Source organism: Schistocerca serialis, chromosome 3 (assembly GCF_023864345.2).
Source record: "Schistocerca serialis cubense isolate TAMUIC-IGC-003099 chromosome 3, iqSchSeri2.2, whole genome shotgun sequence".
In the NCBI taxonomy this organism is placed as follows: Eukaryota; Metazoa; Arthropoda; class Insecta; order Orthoptera; family Acrididae; genus Schistocerca; species Schistocerca serialis.
Genome location: NC_064640.1, coordinates 191,113,485 through 191,128,838, shown reverse-complemented (window position 1 = coordinate 191,128,838; position 15,354 = coordinate 191,113,485). Strand labels below are relative to the sequence as shown.

Below are 15,354 nucleotides of genomic sequence, written 5' to 3'. Positions count from 1 at the left end.
AAACCATTGAAGCAATGGTTTAGGCAATGCGGCGCCTCCACGACTCGCGTGACCTTCCATACTGCCGGGGAAAAACATGTCTGCTGGCAGCTGCTTAACTGTTCCTCCAGCTCTTGTTGCTGCAGTCTTCAGCCGCAGAGCGGGTTGACGCAACTCTCCACTCTACCCCATCCTGTGCAATCTCTTCCTCTCCATGATTATAAACCGTCGAAACTTTCTCATACGCTTCGTTTTTTAGGTCTTGCATTTGTATCCTCCCAAACATAATTACTCAGTCGGCATGGATTAGTATTCCTCGCTCGTATCTCAATTTTCACCTCGCCAGGATGGCTCAGACTCAGCTAACGGCAACTGAAGCATTTAGTTACCAGCTACGCACATTTCCTTGTGGGTAGTCTGACTTTCACATCTTTAAGTAACTACTCAGTCCGAACCATCAACTTTTTGAATATCGCCACTACACTTGAGAAGCGCAATAGTATCCGCTTATAAGATTAGTCGTAAAAGTCTAGAGGCCATCAAACGTTAAAAAATTAGAGTAATTTTACGAAACAGAATTAAATGGGCCGAACGTGTAAAATCAATAGTATGGAAGGCGAATAGAATTCTTAAATTTGTTGTGGGATTTCTACGAATGTGTTTTGTGTATTTAAAGGAAATTAAATTCAAGACGCAAGTGATACCACATTGACTAAACAAACACTTTTTTTGGATTGTTTCAGAAATTTTATTACTGTTACTGCACAACCTAAATTTCGGGTTATAAGCCCATTTTCAAGTACATTGCTGATTCCCTAAGATGATAATGCACAGTTAAACATGATGATAAGGCGAAGATAGTCGTCCCAACTTCTTAATCTATCGTTGCGTGGGTTAATGTAAAATTACTTCAATGACCAATTTGTAACAAATTACATATATAATTAATTATACACAGTTCATCAATTAAACTAACATGACGGGACTAAAGTTATGCATCAACCAAGAACTTTTATTTACTGATGGACTGAGGCCCAAAGTTTTACTTCAATCCTGGAGATGTGATATCATCAAGGAGATGCATAATTGAATTGGATTTGTTTGTTTAATGACACTGTGCAACAATGAAAATGTAAATCGAATGAAAATAGCCAATTCCTATAAATTATAATGTGCTGATCGCGAATATCACAAAGACAATTCAAAATTAGCTCCAGTTTTCATTTTACACTGCTTTATTACGATGAGATAATTATATACGGATTTTTATGTTAAGTTTAAAGTCAAATATTATAATGGATTGTCAAAGTCACAACAACTAGTAACAATGCATTCGATTACTGTCTGGGTCTTACTTGTTTGCAATATTTTGGATATAAACATTTTGATGCCAATTTTAGTGACCTTTTTCTCTCCCTCCTCTTCAACTTCAATGACTTTGTTAATGAATGTAATAATTCTTCCACATTTGTTGGCAGATTAACTACCAGTTGTTCAAGTTGACTGCTATTGAGTGGGAGACTGATTTCCTTAAGAGGCAACCACTGGCAAAACATGTTGTGTATAGGTACATATATTAAGGTGATATTCTTTGCATGTGGAAAAGTTCCAATAGACAACTCCACAAATTTGTGGAAAATATGAACCAGTGGTGCACTAACATAAAGGTCAGCATGGAGTTGATGGGGCCCAGCAGAAATTTCGTGGAGGTTAGCTTAAAGATAGAAGACAGCAACCACAAACATGAAACTTATCGAAAACACTCCTTCACTGACATAGTCATCCCGGCTTCCTCTCAACATCCTACAGCCTATAAACATGCAGCATTCCACCACAGGATCTACCATCTCCTTTCTATCTCTATGTCCCAAGAAGATCTTGACCATGAACTTAATACAGTAAAAACAATACCGACACGTAATGAATTTAACCCCAACCTCATTGATAAAATACTAGGTAAAAAGATGAAGAAGCAAGCCAGATCCCTACCGTCCCCAAAGATAAACACAGACAAACTGGAAAAGAAATGGTGCAGTTTATGTTTTATAGGGAAAACATCAAATGCGATAAGTAACATTTTGAAGACAAATAGTTTCTCTGTGTTTTTCTATGTCCCTCAGTCAACAGGTAGCTGCTTGTACAATGCAAAAGACGATCAGCCAGCCATCACAAAAAAATCACATGCCGCGAGTGCCACTCTCGCTACATTGGATGGATGGGGAGGTCACTCTGCACCAGACTTAAAGAACATCATAGAAGCTGGAGATTGAAGAAGCCTGATTCAGCCGTTTCGGAACATTGCCTAAACAATAACTACAAATACGAGGGTGAGTCAAATGAAAACCTTAAATATTTTTTTAAATATTATTTACTGTGCAGAAATGGTACAAAGCTGTATCACTTTTCAGCATAATCTCCCCCATGCTCAATGCAAGTGCTCCAGCGCTACCAACGCGCATAAATTGCTTCAGAAAAAAATTCTTTTGGTAGTCCGCTCAACCACTCATGCACCGCTTGGCGTAGCTCGTCATCAGAACGGAACTTCTTTCCTCCTATTGCGTCTTTGAGTGGTCCAAACATATGGAAACCACTTGGGGCAAGGTCTGGTGAGTATGGTGGATGAGGAAGACACTCAAAATGCAGGTCTGTGATTGTTGCAACTGTTGTACGGGCAGCGGGGGTCCTTGCATCGTAATGTTGTAAAGGACACCTGCTGACAGCAATCCACGTCGCTTTGATTTGATTGCAGGTCGCAGATGATTTTTTAGGAGATCTGTGTATAATGCACTGGTGACAGTGGTCCCTCTTGGCATTTAATGCTACAAAATGACGCCTTTTTCGTCCCAAAAGAGAGTCAGCATAACCTTCCCTACTGATGGTTCTGTTCGAAACTTCCTTGGTTTTGGTGATGAGCAATGGCGCCATTCCTTGCTCACTCTCATCGTTTCCGGTTGGTGGAAGTGAAGCGAGGTTTCGTCCCCAGTAACGATTCTTGCAAGGAAGCCATCACCTTCTCGTTCAAAGCGCCGAAGAAGTTCTTCACAAGCATCAACACGTCGTTCTCTCACTTCAGGAGTCAGCTGCCGTGGCACTGATATTGCAGACACTTTGTGAAACTGGAGCACATCATGCACAATGTGGTGTGCTGACCCATGACTAATCTGTAAACACGCTGCAATTGTTATTACAAATTTAAGGTTTTCATTTGACTCGCCCTCGAATCTGCAGTTAGAAGTGACAAGTAAGAGAACTGTGTCCAGTCATTCAGTACTAAGTTTGTGGTGATGGGTATGTTTATTAATTTCCATTATTCCGAGATAGCTCATCTTCGTTCGAAAGATGATAATGCACAGAAAAACACTGGCATAGATAGTCGTTTCAACTTCTTAATGTATCGATCCGTAGGTTTATATAAAATTACTTCTATGACCAATTTTTAACAAATTACATATAGAATTATGCAATTCAGCAATTACACTAACATGGCGGGACTTAAGTTATGTATCACCCAAGAACTTTTTATCTACTGGTGGACTGAGGCCCAAAGTTTTATTTCTGTACTGGAGTTATGATATCATCTAAAATTATTCACCATAATTGAATTGGATTTGCTCGTTTAATAATAGGTGTGGAGATGTACACATCTGTTTTCTAATTTCTAAAATTTCTAACTGGTTGAGTTTAGCCCCCTTTTCCTCTGTGTGTAAGAGTTGTACATCTATTACGTATGAGGGTGAGTCAAATGAAGAACTTAAATTTGTAATAACAAATCGAAATTTCGCGCCATTATCATGAAAGTTGGTAAGCGTGCTACAGAGTGCAGAATTGCCTGTAGGTGGCAGCATAGTACAGATCCACGCATGCCGTCGCAGTATCAGTATAAAGATGGCCGCCCCACTTGCTACTTGCACCAGGGAAGAACAGCTTTCTGTTATTCGGTTTTTGCGTCGTGAAGGTGTGAAACCTATTGAAATTCATCGACGAACGAAGGTTCAGTACGGTGATGCATGTTTGTCACAGCAGCAAGTCTACAAATGGAATAGGAAGTTCGCAAATGGTGTGACTTCAGTGGAAGATGCTCCTCGTTCAGGTCAGGCACAACGAGTTGTGACTCCACAGAACATTGCAGCGGCTGAAGCCATAGTGAAGGAAAACCGCCGAGTGACACTGAATGACGCAATGGGAGGAAAGAAGTTCCTTTCTGATGAAGAGGTACGCCACGCGGTGCATGAGTGGTTGCACGGACTACCAGAAGAATTTTTTTCTAAAGGAATTTATGCACTTTGTAAGCGCTGGACGTCTTGCATTGAGCGTGGGGGAGATTATGTTGAAAAGTGATACAGCTTTGTACCACTTGTGCACAATAAATAATATTTAAAAAAATATTTAAGGTGTTCATTTGACTCACCCTTGTACTACTCATAATCCTGCCAAGGACCATGTTGTGAGTTACCCCTGTTACTCACATGCCCCATTTCCATTTATTTCAGTTACTATAACTTCTCTCATTGTCTTAAAAAATTTCACTTTGTGTAGTCACAGTTGCTTCAATTACCTGCTTAATATCACTATTATAACTTATGTGTCTGTAATTTACGACCTATGAAAGACAAGATTATTTTGTTCAGCCACATCTTTGCAATATGTTGCCAAAGTTTATTGGTCAATTATCTTCTATGTACAGCTGTTATAATTATTCTATAGTTGTCCACCACCGTAGCTGAGTGGTCAGCACGCGTCGGCTTTTCATGTGTGGGGGCCCGGGTTCGCTTCTCAGCTGTGTCGGAAATTTTCTCCGCTCAGTTACTGAGTTTTTGTGTCGTCTTCATCATCATCATTTCATCCTCATCGAGGCGCAAGTCGCCGAAGTGGCGTCACTTCAAAATACTTGCACGAGGCGATCAGGTCTACCGACCGGGAGGCCCTCGCCACACATCATTTCATTATTCAATAGTTTATTAGTTAATGCGTAATATATTTTATCTTAGTTAAGCAGTCGTGAACCACATTTACTTAAAAATATTTCCTTTTATTTTATTCCTAATTCTAACATGAACATTTCTCATCTCTGGAAATGGAGATACTCTGTAGATACACTCATTTAAAACTTTGATCCAACAAAATTTCATTGCACCACATACTTTGTACCTAACGTTGGCGTAACAGCCGGAAACCGGTTAGTGTAACGAATAATAAGTACTGTAGAATATTACGCCAGTGTTTTGTGTGTTTCATTCATAATGTATAAAATATTCTACCAAGAACAGTCAATTAATGCAGTGTAACGGAGATGCTCATGGAACTTAGACGGAGAAGTCGCGAAACCCAGTTAGGCAAATTTAGAGAACGTTTATCGAATGTGACTGTGCGATAGTTTCGTTCGTTCATCAAATGTCGGGGCATACAGACTATGAGAATAACATAAGAGAGGAAATAACTCTTCCATAGTTACACTTTATTTCTTTAGTAACAAACAGTTTATAGCCCGAACCCTCACTATCAGCTCGTCATGCCCATTGAAGCCATATAAGGTCAGTAGCCACATAATCATGTGCTCATGCTCGGTGAAGGCATGCAGGTCTGGCTTCATACTCATTGAAGTCTCGAGCACTTGATTATGAGGCTTCCGCCATGAAACTAGTTCCGCTCCAGGAAAATGCCGGGATGGTTCCTCTGAAAGGGCACGGCCGACTTCCTTCCCCGTCCATCCCTAATCCGATGAGGCCGATGACCTCAATGTTTGGTCTCTTCCTCCAACCAACCCAAATCCCAATGAAACTAGTTCGACTAATAAATAAAGAAATAAAGTGTAGCTTTGTGTTATTAGCTACGGATCTGCATCAAAATGTTCTCCAGAAATATGGAGAAGATTATGAAAGTTAAATGAGAGGTGAGGGTAGATATAGAAGGAAGGATGATTGCATTTTAACGTCCCGTCAACGACGAGGTTATTAGTGACGGGAACCAACTCGCCAATCACCTTAACCAAAATAGATAGACCACTTAATAGCTAAATGTGATTTACCAGACGGGGAATTTAAGCGGAATTCGAGGCCAGTGCGTTAACCAATACACTACACCGCTGGGTAGGGCGGATATCGAGGAATATACGGTCATTTCTCTATACACGAAAGGAGTGGGGCAGACAGTCGCCAATATTGCTGTGTAAGACCCTCAACGACGTTCTACCCTGTGAATTTCGGAGAGGTGGAGAGTAAATGTATATTTTGATACGAACTTGTTTAAGAAAGAATAGGGAGTCACGGTGGTAAAATAGTTTTTTATTTATTTAATTTGTGAAGCATTTCACTCTCACAGGAGCATCATCAGACATCAGGTAAAAACACTCGAGGTCCACTGGCAAGTGTACATAAAGTCCCGCAGTCACCAAAAATGGCACGCCATTCAATAAAATATACAGGATACACCCACCTGTGTTCACGCGCACTCGCTCGTAACACAACGCAAGGCATGCTGACAACATACGCCAGGTGTATAAAGCGTCCTTATGGCACACGTTTACCTTGTGCCATAAGGACGCTTTATACACCTGGCCTATGTTGTCAACATGCCTGCGCTGTGTTATGAACGAGTACGCGCGAACACAGGTGGATGAGTCCTGTATATTCTGTTGCATGATGTGCCATTTTTGGACACTGTGGGACGTTCCGTTCTCTTGCCAGTGGTCCTCGAGTGTTTTTACCCGCTGAATGTGTCCTGTAAGTTTTATTAGCTGACCTACCATTTTTGGTGATTGCGAGAATTTCTGTACACTTTCCAGTGGTCCTCCAATGTTTTTACCCGATGTTCAAAATGGTTCAAATGGCACTAAGCACTATGGGACTTAACATCTGAGGTCATCAGTCCCCTAGACTTAGAACTACTTAAACCTAACTAACCTAAGGACATCACACACATCCATGCCCGAGGCAGGATTCGAACCTGCGACCGTAGCGGTCGCGCGGTTCCAGACTGTAGCGCCTAGAACCGCTCGGCCACTCCGGCCGGCTTTACCCGATGTCTGATGATGCTCGTGTGAGAGTGAATCGCGTCTCAAGTTAAATACACTACTGGCCATTAAAATTGCTACACCAAGAAGAAATGTAGATGATAAACAGGTATTCATTGGACAAATGTATTATACTGGAACTGAGAAGTGATTACATTTTCACGCAGTTGGGGTGCATAGATCCTGAGAAATCAGTACCCAGAACAACCACCTCTGGCGGCAATAACGGCCTTGATACGCCTGGGCATTGAGTCAAACAGAGCTTGGATAGCGTGTACAGGTACAGCTGCCCATGCAGCTTCAACACTATACCACAGTTCATCAAAAGTAGTGATTGGCGAATTGTGACGAGCCAGTTGTTCGGCCACCATTGACCAGACGTTTTCAATTGGTGAGAGATCTGGAGAATGTGCTGGACAGGGCAGCAGTCGAACATTTTCTGTATCTAGAAAGGCCCGTACAGGACCTGCAACATGTGGTTGTGCATTATCCTGGTGAAATATACGGTTTCGCAGGGATCGAATGAAGGGTAGAGCCACGGGTCGTAACACATCTGAAATGTAACGTCCACTGTTCAAAGTGCCGTCAATGCGAACAAGAGGTGACCGAGACGTCTGACCAATGGCACCCCATACCATCACGCCGGGTGATACGCCAGTATGGCGATGACGAATACACGCTTCCAATGTGCGTTCACCGCGATGTCGCCAAACACGGATGCTACCGTCATGATGCTGTAAACAGAATCTGCATTCATCCGAAAAAATGACATTTTGCCATTCGTGCACCCAGGTTCGTCCCTGAGTACACCATCGCAGGCGCTCCTTCCTGTGATGCAGCGTCAAGGGTAACCGCAGCCATGGTCTCCGAGCTGATAGTCCATGCTGCTGGAAACGTCGTCGAACTGTTCGTGCAGATGGTTGTTGTCTTGCAAACGTCCCCATCTGTTGACTCAGGGATCGAGACGTGGCTGCACGATCCGTTACAGCCATGCGGATGAGATGCCTGTCATCTCGACTGCTAGTGATACGAGGCTGTTGGGATCCAGCACGGCGTTCCGTATTACCCTCCTGAACCCACCGATTCCATATTCTTCTAACAGTCATTGGATCTCGACCAACGTGAGCAGCAATGTCGCGATACGATAAACTGCAATCGCGATAGGCTACAATCCGACCTTTGTCAAAGTCGGAAACGTGATGGTACGCATTTCTGCTCCTTACACGAGGCATCACAACAACGTTTCACCAGGCAACGCCGGTCAGCTGCTGTTTGTGTGTAAGAAATCGGTTGGAAAATTTCCTCATGTCAGCACGTTGTAGGTGTTTCCATCGTCGCCAACCTTGTGTGAATGCTCTGAAAAGCCAATCATTTGTATATCACAGCATCTTCTTCCTGTCGGTTAAATTTCGCGTCTGTAGCGCGTCATCTTCGTGGTGTAGCAATTTTAATGGCCAGTAGTGTAAATAAAAAACCATTTTGAAACCGAGACTGCCTATTCTTCCTTGAACATTTCAGACGTTGCTGTACCATTAACCGAAAGACGACGTGGTGCTATTTTCATAAACTTGTTCCGTGGGTTATCAGTTCAAAAATGGTTCAAATGGCTCTAAGGACCATGGGACTTAACATCTGAGGTCATTAGTCCCGTAGGTTTAGAACTACGTAAACCTAACTAACCTAAGGACGTCATACACATCCATGCCCGAGTCAGGATTCGAACCTGCGACCATAGCAGCCGCGTGGGTCCGGACTGAAGGGCCTAGAACCGCTCGGCCACCGCGGTCGGTGGTTATCAGTCTTCATGCTGATTTCTGCCACTTGTCACGATTTCCTCTCCGGTACCAACCTCTCAGCCTCAGACTTTCACTCACTCCCAATGTCCTCAATCATTTGACGGATGTATTCCAATCCCTTTCTTTCAGACCCGATAAGTCTTGCACTGGCCAGGTCCTCTGCCTAACACAATACATAGAGGACGGTTTTGAGGAGGGAGAATAAACTGGTGTGGTGTTTGTCGACTTATCAGCAGCATACGACACAATAAACCACAAAATCCTCCTGGGAAAAATTTTCAAAATGACGGGAAACTACCATCTTAATGAAGTTTTGAGATCACTGATCTCCAACAGAACATACTATGTTGAATTTCAAGAGCAAAGAAGATGCCAGAGGAAACAGAAGAATGGGATCCCACAAGGTAATGTTTTGTCCCCTCTAATTTTCAATTTGTATACAAATGACCAACCAGTTGTACCAACGACAAGACGTTTTACCTATGCTGATGATGTAGCCATTGCCTGCCAATCCAGATCAATCAAACAGATTGAGAGAAAACGCAGAGTTGTTTATTTCATCTGAACAATAAGGAAGCAAATAGGGAATTACAATTGGAATGGAACTCAGTTAAACTTAAACACTGCCAAAACCAGTTTATCTTGGAGTCAACGTAAATTTGAAGGAACACATAGTAAATATTGTGGGGATGGCTAACCAAAGACTGCGTTTTATTGGCAGGACACTTAGAGAATGTAACAGATCTTCTAAGGAGACTGCCTACACTACGCTTGTACGTTCTCTTTTAGAATACTGCTGCGCAGTGTGGGATCCTTACCAGATAGGACTGACGGAGTACATCGAAAAAGTTTAAAGAAGGGCAGCACGTTTTGTATTATCGCGAAATGTGTGCGAGAGTGTCACAGAAATGATACAGGATTCGGGCTGGACATCATTAAAAGAAAGGCGTTTTTCGTTGCGACGGAATCTCGCGAAATTCCAATCACCAACTTTCTCCTCAGAAAGCGAAAATACTATGTTGACACCGATCTACATAGGGAGAAACGATCACCGCGATAAAATAAGGGAAATAAGAGCTCGTACGGAAAGATATAGGTGTTCGTTCTTTCCGCGCGCTATACGAGATTGGAATACTAGAGAATTGTGAAGGTGGTTCGATGAACCCTCTGCCAGGCACTTAAATGTGATTTGGAGAGTATCCATGTAGATGTAGATGTAGATGCAACATTGTCTTACAAAAAAAATGTAGAAAAAACCAGAGCTAAAGTCAACACACGGAACGGGATAATCCGCAAACTTACCAACTCACACTGGGGAACAAATCTTGAAATTCTACGTGCTTCATCCCTGGCATTGTGCTTTGCTCCAGCTGAATATGCATGCTCCGGATGGAGAATATCGACACAAGCCCAGAAGCTAGATGCAGCACTGAATGACTCAGGTCGATTAATTACGGGATGCCTGAAGCCTACAAACGGTGATCTGGAGTAGTCCACTCACAGATCAGACGGCAAAAGTTGGCGATGGCCGAACGAAGCAGGCAGTGCGAAGATAGGAGACATCCCATGTACGCACACCAGCCAGCGGTGGCAAGAATTAAATCTAGGAAAGATTTCATAAAAGTTGAATGTCCACTAAACGAAAGTCAATCTACAACCAGAGAATCAATGTGGGAACAGAAATTGGATAAAAGCAGTCTGAAAAGTTGGAACATTAAAGAAAAACTTCCTGCTGGATCACAATTGGAATGGAGAGTCTGGAAGAGCCTAAATAGACTTAGGTGTCAAATGGGAAGCTCAAAGGGTAACCTGTTCAAGTCGGCATACGCCGAAGAAGAGCCCTGCCAATGTGGAGGAAAACAAACGAAGACACACCTGTTGATCTGTACATTTTTGCTGGCCCCATGCACTTTCCAAGACTTGTGGTTGGCCAACGACGCTGCAGTGAAGTGTGCCGAACACTGGAGAGAGATATGAGCCTTGCTATAGACAATAATGACGTCTGACGATATATGAAGATCATGAATGGATATATGAATGTGTACCTATTATTTATTTGTATTTGTAACCTAGTATATATAGCCTGTTAATTAATTACAGATGTGGCTCAGAAACGATTAAATAAAAACGAAATACATAAAAGATGACTAAATTACGCAGATGTTATAAGTAGTTTCAGTAGTACGAAATGCAGGCGCAACCCAATTAACAAATAAGATTATTTAAAATTTAATTGTAAGACAGATTATTTTGAATTTGATTAAATACAGATAAAAAAACACTCTGATTCATTCCTGTTGTTATCTTACATTTGCCTAATAAACAAGTTTGCTCACAGTTATTTTTAAAATTGAAATGGTAATTTTTGCGTGGAAATGGATACTAACTTTTTTCTTTCTTTAAAAAATTAGTTGTTCATAGCGATGGTAATAAATAATGTTGAATATCTTAATGATTTCAGTTTTTTCATTGTTTCAACTTCCTCAATTCGAGAAATCACAAACTGTGTACCAAAATTTTATAAACTAAAATTATAAACCCTAAGCATTGCTTTATAAGCTTTTAATGCGAAAACTGGTCTATAATGGCAGTTTCGCAAGTGAGTTATCACGCAATGTCCCGCACCAGCCGGCCGCTGTGGCCGAGCGGATCTAGGCGCTTCAGTCCGAAACCGCGCTGCTGCTACGGTCGCAAGTTGGAATCCTGCCTCGGGCATGGATGTGTGTGATGTCCTTAGGTTAGTAAGTTTTAAGTAGTTTTAAGTCTAGGGGTCTGATGACATCAGATGTTACGTCCATAGTGCTTAGAGCCTTTGAACCATTTTTGTCCCGCGCCATAAGTTCAGCCTAAATACTGCGCCGATCTCACTCCGCAATTTTTGCCTTCCACGGCTCCCTCTAGATTTGCGTGATGAGGTAACACGTACTTTATTACTCTGTCGCTTCCTTTAGTTAAGTCTTCTTCTTCTACTTCATTTTGCCTTTTTCCGTTTCTCTGCGGGCTCGGCACATTATCCACCTTTTGGCTGGTATCTGGTGGCCGCGTGCTCTTCCTGACGTCACAACTCCCCCAAGGACGGAATTCGTTTACATCTACATCTACACAACTACTCTACAATTCACACTGAAGTGGCTGGCAGAGAGTTCATCGAACCACCGTCAGACTATTTCTCCCCCGTTCCAAAAAAGAGAACACTTAAAAAAATGAACACTTGAATCTGTACGTACGAGCTCTGACTTCCCTTATTATATTACGACGATCACTTCTACCTATGTAGATGGGCGTCAACGTAACATTTTCGCCTTCATTGGAGATTGTTGGTGATTGAAATCTCGTGAAAAGCATTCGCTTTTGTTTTAATGAATGCCACCCGTACCCGCGTATCATGCCTGTGACTCACAGTCCATTATTTCACGATAATACAAAACGGGAAGCCCTTCTTTGAACTTTTTCGATGTCCTCCGTCAGTCCTATCTGGTAAGGATCCCATACCGTAGAGGATAGAAAAGCGTAATGTAGACAGACTGATTAGATGACCTGTTGCATTTTGTACGAGTTCTGCCAATAAGACGCAGTCTTTGGTTCGCCTCCCCACAAAATTAGCTGTGTTATCGTTCCAATGTAAGTTTTTCATAATTGTAATTGTTAGGTATTTAGTTGAAATGACAGCCTTTAGATTTTTGTGAGTTATCGTGTAACCGAAATTTAGCGGTTCTCTTGTGGAACACATCACATTTTTCTTTGTTTAGAGACAATTGCCACTTTTCGCGACATACAGATATCAATAAGTTACTTTGCAGTTGGTTTTGATCTTCTGACAACTTTACTTGACGGTAGATGAAGGCATCCTCTGAATACAATATAAGAGGGCTGCTCAGATTGTCTCGTAAATCGTTTATGTATACTAGGAACAGCAGAAGGTCTACAACACTCCCGGGGGAACGCCAGATATGACTTCTCGTTTACCCGATACCTTTCCGTCGATTACTGCGTACTGTGACCTTTCTGATTGGAAATCACAAAACCACTCGCACAACTGAGGCGATACTCCATAGGCACACAATCTGATTAGAAGTCTCTAGTGAGGAATGCTGTCCAAAGCCTTCTGGAAATCTAGAAATATGGAATGTTCTCTATGTGTCCGTGTTTGCAGGGTGAACCAGAAGTCCACCGACAAACTTTCAGAGGTTGTTCAGGGATACCTGAGCATTTTGGTAACAAGGACCCATAATCCCCAGCGGCTCGTTACAGAGTTACTTCATTTCATTTGGTTTTCCTCCTCTAATCAGCTTTGTATCTGGCCTACTTACATCGTTGCCCTCAAGCTTGCATTTAGTACTGCTCCGTTCTGTCTAGGGTTTTGTTTTCTGGTAGATTTCGTTGTACGTTAACAGTGATAGACAGCAGTGCTATGGATAGGTTTACTGATGAAAAGTTGGCCGGTATGGGTTCACTGAATGCAATGAAAGAGCGACATAGGGCACGTTTGCCTCTTCGTATCTCGGATGCGGAGCGTTGACGCCTTCATCTATGCAGGCCAGTGCACCAATTCTGCTGGGCGCCTCCTTATTTCTTACCTTATCAGAGCACTTAATTGTCAGCATCGCCCTATAGCACCACTGCTCAGACGCATCCAATCTCTTCTACGTACATTCTCATTAGTATCCTCTTTAGGAGAGGAACGATCTTATTGTTGTTCTACACTGCATTTCATACCCAAACCTACGCTCTGGACTCAGTAGACTGTTCATACCATTCAGAAGGTTCCGAATTCTTCCTAATTTTTCACACAGGATAGCAATATCGTCTGCTAATCTTCCTGAATTACAACCCTGCCTCTGAAACTTCCTTTCATTTCCTTAATTTCTTCGCTGATACGCATTTTGAACAGTAGAAGAGACGACTACGTCCGAGTGTTACACCCTATTTAATAAGAGCATATGTCTTTTGGCCTTCAGTTCGTATAGTTGTGTATATTTTGTGTTATACGTCTTTCCCTACAGGGTATACCAGTTTTTGTTAGGATTTAAAACAGCTTGCACCACCTTAGAGAGACGAACGTTTTATTTGGTTCGAAAGAACCCTACGAAAGTGTACTGATTGTTCTTATTCTTGCTTCCATTATCAAGTGCAACGCCAGAACTGCCTTTCTGGTGCCTATAATTTTCCTAAAGTCCACCTTACCGTCATGTAATATAGCCCAAGTTTCCTTTTCACTTCTTCTTTATATTATTCTGGTCAGAAAGGGTGAAATGTTTTACCCCAGTTATTCTTCTTTCACCATTTCGATGAAGTATGTCTATAGATGACTGACATTTTTGCATTTCTTCACGTTTTTCTCAATGACTATCACCATTTCGATGAAATATGTCTATAGATGACTGGTATTCGTGCATACCCTTAAGTTTTACTCAATGACTATCAGTAAAAAACTGGGTAACTAATTTTTCGGACAGTTACTGCAAAATTAATTTAATTTAATTTAATTATTTATCTCGTTCCTTGGAACCACGTGAGCCCAAGTTATGTGGTTACGAAATACGTATGTATATAGTTTAAAGGGCGCTGATTAGAAAACATGTAGAAAAAGGCACATAAGAATTAATAAAATATGAAAAAATTTTCCCTCAGACTTCAGAAGAATATAGTAATTCCAATCACAAAGACAGCAGGTGTTGACAGATGTGAAAATTACCGAACTATCAGTTTAATAAGTCACAGCTGCAAAATACTATCGCGAATTCGTTACAGGCGAATAGAAAAACTGGTAGAAGCCGACCTTGGGGAAGATCAGTTTGGATTCCGTAGAAATGTTGGAACGCGTGAGGCAATACTGACCCTACGACTTATCTTAGAAGAAAGATTAAGGAAAGGCAAACCTATGTTTCTAGCATTTGTAGACTTAGAGAAAGCTTTTGACAATGTTGACTGGAATACTCTCTTTCAAATTCTGAAGGTGGCAGGGGTAAAATACAGGGAGCGAAAGGCTATTTACAATTTGTACAGAAATCAGATGGCAGTTATAAGAGTAGAGGGACATGAAAGGGAAGCAGTGGTTGGGAAGGGAGTGAGACAGGGTTGTAGCCTATCCCCGATGCTATTCAATCTGTATATTGAGCAAGCAGTAAAGGAAACAAAAGAAAAGTTTGTAGTAGGTATTAAAATCCATGGAGAAGGAATAAAAAGCTTGAGGTTCGGCGATGACATCGTAATTCTGTCAGAGACAGCAAAGGACTTGGAAGAGCAGTTGAACGGAATGGACAGTGTCTTGAAAGGAGGATATAAGATGAACATCAACAAAAGCAAAACGAGGATAATGGAATGTAGTCGAATTAAGTCGGGTGATGCCGAGGGAATTAGATTAGGAAATGAGACACTTAAAGTAGTAAAGGAGTTTTGCTATTTGGGGAGCAAAATAACTGATGATGGTCGAAGTATAGAGGATATAAAATGTAGACTGGCAATGGCAAGAAAAGCGTTTCTGAAGAAGAGAAATTTGTTAACATCGAGTATTGATTTAAGTGTCAGGAAGTCGTTTCTCAAAGTATTTGTATGGAGTGTAGCCATGTA

The 15,354-nt window shown here is 41.7% G+C and overlaps 1 protein-coding gene across 1 annotated transcript in view; it reads right to left on the bottom strand.

Annotated features, from left to right (window-relative positions):
* LOC126470740 (uncharacterized) overlaps positions 1 to 15,354 on the bottom strand; it is a 549,460-nt gene that overhangs the window by 346,424 nt on the left and 187,682 nt on the right. The window lies entirely within an intron of this gene.